The sequence below is a fragment of the Oratosquilla oratoria genome, chromosome 29 (genome assembly GCF_046742065.1).
Source record: "Oratosquilla oratoria isolate Oo_2021 chromosome 29, ASM4674206v1, whole genome shotgun sequence".
NCBI classification, from domain to species: domain Eukaryota; kingdom Metazoa; phylum Arthropoda; class Malacostraca; order Stomatopoda; family Squillidae; genus Oratosquilla; species Oratosquilla oratoria.
Genome location: NC_134805.1, coordinates 38,992,365 through 38,999,864, shown reverse-complemented (window position 1 = coordinate 38,999,864; position 7,500 = coordinate 38,992,365).

Genomic DNA, 7,500 nt, shown 5'->3' with positions numbered 1-7,500 from the left:
ATAAGTTCACATGGAGTTGATTATGTGCACAATGGATGGGATGGCACTGTTTTTGTAGCGTTCAGTCCTTGGCACTTTGATTGGTACGAGCCTATTTCTATGTCTAGTCTTGTGGCGAGGTGGTGGGGCGTCGGGAGGGAGGAAGTGACGGTGTCTAGGGTGGGAAAGCAGGTTTTCTCCAAATTTCTTTAGTGCCTCACCGTGCCGCTGGGACACCCTAGATAGAGTGAGGGTGGTGAGAGCGTGGTCATAACCACTGTACTCCACGCCCAGGATGATCCTGCACGCTCTCTTTTGTACCCTCTCCAACTTCTGTCTCTGTGTGAGGGTGAGTGAGCTGGACCAGGCTGGTGAGGCATACATGAGGGTGGGGAGAATGAAGGTTTTGTAGACCTCCTGTAGCTCAGATGTAGGTGTTCCTAATGATTTTAACCTGCTGAGCATGTATAGTTTGTAAGACGCTGTCCTGACTATGCTGGTGACATGTTGGTTCCAATTTAACTGATTGTCGAGTGTGATGTCCAAGATCTTGGTGGATTGGACCAGTGTGTGTGTGTGTGTGTGTGTGTGTGTGTGTGTGTGTGTGTGTGTGTGTGTGTGTGTGTGTGTGTGTGTGTGTGTGTGTGTGTGTGTGTGTGTGTGTGTGTGTGTGTGTGTGTGTGTGTGTGTGTGTGTGTGTGTGTGTGTGTGTGTGTGTGTGTGTGTGTGTGTGTGTGTGTGTTTTCCCACACTGGAAACAAAAAATAAATCGGACTACTTTAGATGACAGAGTCAGATCACATATCAAGAGTCCCTTAAAAAAAAAGTGTGTGTCGCCACATATCACCATATATAACCACATACCATATTCATCCATTATTTTAGATATTTTCTATTAGTACAGCACCCTCTCTGAACACAACTTGATGAAACGGAGTATTTTCGAAGATCGACCGTTTCTTGGCAAGTTCCTTCTGGCAGACGTTATCTCACTCTCCTTTTTGCGGCCTTGGGTATCTACGCTCTTCTTCTGATGTCTAAAGCACAGACTGCATCCACTGTGCGTGCACAACCGTTAAGCACTGTACAGAATGATTCACTTACGTGTTTGTTTACGTGAAAGATCACGTGGTTCAACAATTGTCGTATTTCAGTATCTTTAGCCAGGATTGGCCATAATACAAGCCTGGTGAATCAGGGCACCAGGCAACAAGGTAATTGGACCTCTCCCTTGATCTCCTTGTTGTTTTACTCATACGAGTACTGGTCCCCTGTACCCTACTTCTGGTGCTTCAGGTTATAATGTACTACTTCCTAGTGCTCATACTAATTGCCCACTCCGTCCTGATGTACAGGTAAAATTTGGAATTAATCAATAGGTGACCCTAGCTGCAATGTAGCATTTACTATAACATGTGAATATTGTTGATGGCCTGCTACCTTCTATCCCGTGGTACTTAATATTTACTCTTACCCTGGGATGGACTCCCCCTTTATTGTCCTAGACTTGCTGATACAGCTGTAGAATAATGTAGTATATCAGTAATGGTGTAACCGTGGAAAGAGGTTGTGGTTACATAAGGAGGACTTAATGCCAGCGAGATAAACTCCAAAACGGGAGTTTTCTTCTATTTATTAACAATGTAGGCAATCTGGTTACAAATAATATAAGGTACAAATGAGCCCTGTGGGCAGATTACAATATGTGCCAGGCCTTGACCTAGGGCACAACTGGCTGGCAGCGTGCTCGGTCTGCCTAGCTCTGGCGTCTGGCCGGTAGGCTCTTGACCTACCCAGCTCTTGGGGCGGTAGGCTCTTGACCTACCCCGCTCTGGCGTCTGGCCGGTAGGCTCTTCACCTACCCAGCTCTGGGGCGTCTGGCTGGTAGGCTCTTCACCTACCCAGCTCTTGGGCGTCTGGCCGGTAGGCTCTTGATCTACCCAGCTCTTGGCGTACGCCGCTCAGGCGTCTGGCCGGTAGGCTCTTCACCTACCCAGCTCTGGGCGTTCGTGACATGGGTGTTATAGGTTATATAGAGGGTTAGTGGGTTGTTTAACTAAAGGCGTTAGTCTCGCTATTCTATGAATTGGGGTTCAGTTCTATATATGAGGGTTAGTCCTATAATTGGTGGGTGTTGTTAGGTATATTATATATATGTTAGATTATGGGTAATATATTAGGGCAGTTATAAAAAAGGACTTTTAATAGGTTAGTCTGGTGACATTGGGCATCTATATCTTGTTTGTCTTGAAATGTGCTGCGTTAGATGTATGTTGTGGGAAATGCAAGGTAAGCAAGAGGGGGAGTCTCGCTATGTTGCAAGCATGTGGATCACGTGCGTGGTGGGTGATGGTTAGTAATGGTTACATTGGTACTACACTGATATGGTACTCATACTGTTTTGGTACATTTTAGCATTGTTTTGTTGTTCCTGATGCATAATGCAATGTTCCTTATTGTGATGGTGTTCAAGTTGTGGTCTCAATATCCTACGTGTTACGAATATTTTAGTAGTATTAGCAAATCTATAATAATGTTTATGTGTCATATGTGTCCTGATTGGAGTTACGTATGACTGTCTCTGGTCCCCTTAACCCCTACGTATGTTGTCTGTGTAACTTAGTGTAGAAAATCAGTCTATTGAGGATCACAATGGAAATAAGCTTACATATTTTTTATGTTATCCTCAGCAATTGTAATTGTTATTTCGAACTATGTGATCTTTTCTTTATTTACACGTCATGTCTATTGATTCAATGCCAAATAAAATTACTTACTTACCGAAGCTCTGGAAGAACTGATAAGAGCCTGCCATCCCTATAATATTTGTATATATATAGAGTTGCACTCACTCACTCATCATAAAGTACAGTTATCAAACAAATAAAGAAAAATCATGTATCTTATCATTTAAAATTAAAACTATTTAGTGCTTATCAGACGTGTCGAGGGCGTTTGACATTGCACATTATATTATTTGTTTATTTTTTATTATCATTTGTCTGTTTATTATTATTTGCTTGATTTTCATTTATCATTAGTTATCTGTTAACTTATTATTATTTACTATTTACCTATTTGTTTATTATTTAACTATACCTATACATTTATTCATTTTATTTATTATTATTTATATTATTATAATTTTTATTTATTTATTTATCACCATTTTAATTTTTTTCCGCATCCTACCTAGTTATGGACCAAAAGGTCTCCTGTCGGCATGCTCCGCCTTTGTAAATTTGTGAGAAAATGTCAGGACGGGGAAACGACGAAAACATCACCAAGAAAAGCAAACAAGCATTTGAATTTGAAAAGACGAAATGATGAAATAATTGACAAAGGAACGAAAAAAGCAAATAAGAAATACGAATCATCATTAGAATTTGAAAAGATGACATTATGAAATAAACTTTTCTGCTCAGCTTTTGTAGATTATGAAAAAGTCCTTGGGTCAGTAGAATGAACTGCAATACTAAACTCTACACGCAAACAAGACACTTGCAAACACATTGTAAGGGTTCTATAAGATATATATCAGAAAAGTGTCTTATCAAAGGCCCTCTCGAGTTTCAAATACACACAGTTCACTCATCCAGCTCTTGCAGGACACCAACCGATTTTGAACAATATATACATACATACATACATTCATACATACATACATACATACATACATACATACATACATACATACATACATACATACATACATACATACATACATACATACATACATACATACATACATACATACATGTATGCATATATATATATATATATATATATATATATATATGTATATATATAGATAGATATAGATATATACGTATATATATAGATAGATAGATATAGATATATATGTATGTATATATAGATAGATAGATATACATATATATATATATATACACATATACATATATCTATGTATATATGTATATATATATATATGTATATATATATATATACATATATATATATATTTATACATATATATATATATATATATATATATATATATATATCCGGTTTGATACACAGGATCTACCTTGTCTGAACACAAATTGGTTATATCTTCCGCGATCTTCATCTCCTGATGTTTTCTGCAAATATTTTGTCCATTTGCCTTTCACAACCCTTTCAAACGGTGTGGCAATAACGCTGGTCAACGACATTGGCATTTGATTTAGAGGATCATCCCTATTTTCTCTTCGATGAGTTGGAACTACGTTTACCTTTTCCAATCTTGGAACACTCTTCCTTCTTCTAGTAAACACACAATTAGTTCATGGATCTTGTCTACCAGTTGATCTTTACGTTTTTTGAGCATCTAATTGGAAGTTTCATCCCACCTCAAAGTTTTTTGCATGTTTATGGTTCAATAGATTGTATACATCTCACTCTGCCACCTACAAATCTATAGAGCAATAATTTAAGTTCATCGTTAGATTAATCGGTTACACCTTTTTAAAAATATTTACCCCCTCTTCTCTAATTTTTGCATATCTATTCCCGTTTTCTTCTCTTGCTCTTGGTGTCGTTTTCTTTCTCTGACATCCTCATGCCTAACCTCTCTCTTTCTTATACTGTCTCACATTTTATGTTAAACAATTTGTTTAGACTCCTTCCAACTTATTCTTGTTGTTCCTTCAACCCATTGGGTCAATGCATTGCTCATTGCTATACTTAAGTGTCTTTGCCTCATAATTCTTCTCTTTCGTGTGTTTCCCATTCCTTCCAATTCACACGGTTGCAAACGGCACCACTGTGCCGTTTGCAACCGTTAATCCAGTGGTCTGAGTTCGATTCCCGTCCAGGGCTGAAATAATTTCAGCATCGCTGCGCTGCGAGCCGGCACTTCGACTCTGGAGGGCGAGTTGTGTGTGTGTGTGTAATTCTCCATGGTCTTGGATCACGTGTTGGACTCGTGATTGAAAGTTATTTCCCTCCCGGAAGAGAGCTCAGAACTCATATATGAGGAGCCGCGTGCTGTAGGGGCTCAAGCGCCAAATTAGGAATTCCGAGTAATTAAGCGTTAAAGTATGGGTACATATTACGGACATTATTTACGCGTAAAAATCAAACTGTAATATATCATTTGAAAGCTTTCGAACAGATCTTTTTTGCTATGTGTTTTTCATTATTTTTTTGTTGCATATTATTATTGAAATATGCAAATTTATGCACACCTATGTACGATTCCCAATATTCCCAATATGTGTGGCATGTAAATAAACATTCAAAATGGAAGGTAAATACATGTATAAAATATGTAATATAGTATGAATTTCATTATCCATTGTAATTATTTTTAATGATTTTTTTAAATTACGTTGTTGTTGTTTTTTTTACTTTTTTTTTACCAGACAGAGACAAATCGCAATAAATACATGAAATTCACACAATATTAGTCACACTCACCATTCCAGGGAAGATGTTGTGCCCACGTAACTTGAATAAGGGGGGGGGATTAGTAATCGAGGATGTCGTCCGGCCCCTCATGCACGTCTACCTCACTCTCCCTTCAGTATGCAACTCTAACCCCTCGATACAGTGGGAATAAGGTAGAGAATCCTATCCCAGTCTATTGCCCCATGATCTAGAAGAGATGGAGCACCCAGAACATGCAAAAACCTGAAATCGCGGGAACTGGCGCTTGAGCCCCTACAGCACGCGGCTCCTCATATGACCGATCTATGGGTAGTGTGTGTGTGTGTGTGTGTGTGTGTGTGTGTGTGTGTGTGTGTGTGTGTGTGTGTGTAAGGTCATCATTATTCATAGATCGGGCATATATGAGCTCTGAGCTCTCATCCTGGAGGGTAGTAGCTGTCGATCACGAGTCTAACACGTGATCCAAGACCATGGTGAAGCGCATGGAATCAATACGTTAGGGACTGTTTTGGAGCAACACTTTGGATTAGAGTACCTTCCAGCATTTGTCTGTATTAGTGTAGTTTCTATTAATGATGAGATTTATTATTATCATTATTATTATTATCATTATTATTATTATTATTAATTATTATTATTTTTATCCCTTTTCCGATGTTTCCCTAAATCTAATTCTAAAGCCCGTCTTTCTTTTCTGATCTCCTGTGGTGGGTTGGGGGTTGGGTGTGGGTGAAGAAAGCGTCATTGGTTATAGATAACGCATAAAGTTTGTGAAATTACTTACCTCAGATTATCACTATTATAATAATCCAGATTATCACTATTATAATAATCGACATTTCTTTCTCGTTTTATTTTCTATTGCTGGCAAACTTTGATTTGCACTGAAGAAGGTGAATAATAAAGAAACAACTTCGGGTTAGTGCCTACACCGTCATTGCACTGATTGGCTGAAAGATTGAATGAAGTCATGCAGAATACATCTTTCTAATAGGGTAAAGAAACTTTTAATACAAATCAAGTTTACTTATAACATGTATTCCAAAGAGGCAGCCAAGGGTGCACAGAACAATGTGTGCACGAGTCCTTCTTGTAGTTATCAGTCACATTGAAAAAAAAACACGTTTACAGTCTTGGAGAGTCATTGATGATGCCATAAACGTCACAAAATCCACCGCGCGTAAACGGTGGTTGGCTGGCCGTGACGTAATGTCGTCTGCAAAATGTCACGTGACGGAATCCACCAATGACAGATGACGACGCCATCTTTGTCTGTATACAAAAAGCTTGCGTTGGTCCAACGGTTTCTCAACAAAAGCAAGGATACATACACACATACATATGTGTCTTCATGTGTGAATATGTACATCTCGGGTTTTGTGTGTATACTCGTACATCTCGGGTTTTGTGTGTATACTGTGTGTGTGTGTGTGTGTGTGTGTGTGTGTGTGTGTGTGTGTGTGTGTGTGTGTGTGTGTGTGTGTGTGTGTGTGTGTGTGTGTGTGTGTGTGTGTGTGTGTGTGTGATTCACCATGGTGATTCACCAAGGTCTTGGATCACATGTTGGAGTCATGATCGACAGCTATTTCTCTCCCTGAAGAGAGCTTAGAGCTTATATAAGACCGATCTATGGGTAATGCTGTGACCTTACACGTACACCCCCAACTCCCCGCCCATGAGAGTTGGAGTAACGACCCGCAGCGCAGCGATATTGAAATAATTTCAGCCCTGGGCGGGATTGGAACCCGGACCGCCGTAGTGGCAGCCGGGAACTCTATCACTGCGCCATGAATCGTGCGTGCGTGCGCGCGCGCGTGTGTGTGTGTTCAAGTGTATTTCATAAAATCATTTCATAAAAACCCATTATACGAATTTTGACATGAATACAATAATATATTGCAGACATACTGCCAAACTATTGCAGTTACATAGTTAAAAAAGTTTTACCAAATTTCCATATATTTCAGCTACTACTATTTCATTTTGAGTACGTGTGTTTGTGTGTATATATTTGTGTGCGCATGTATGTTTGCTCGTTTGTTTGTGCGTGTATGCGCGCGCGCGCGCGTGTGTGTGTATGCGTGTGTGTACATGAGAATTACCAGGACTCGTACATTGTACAGCACATGT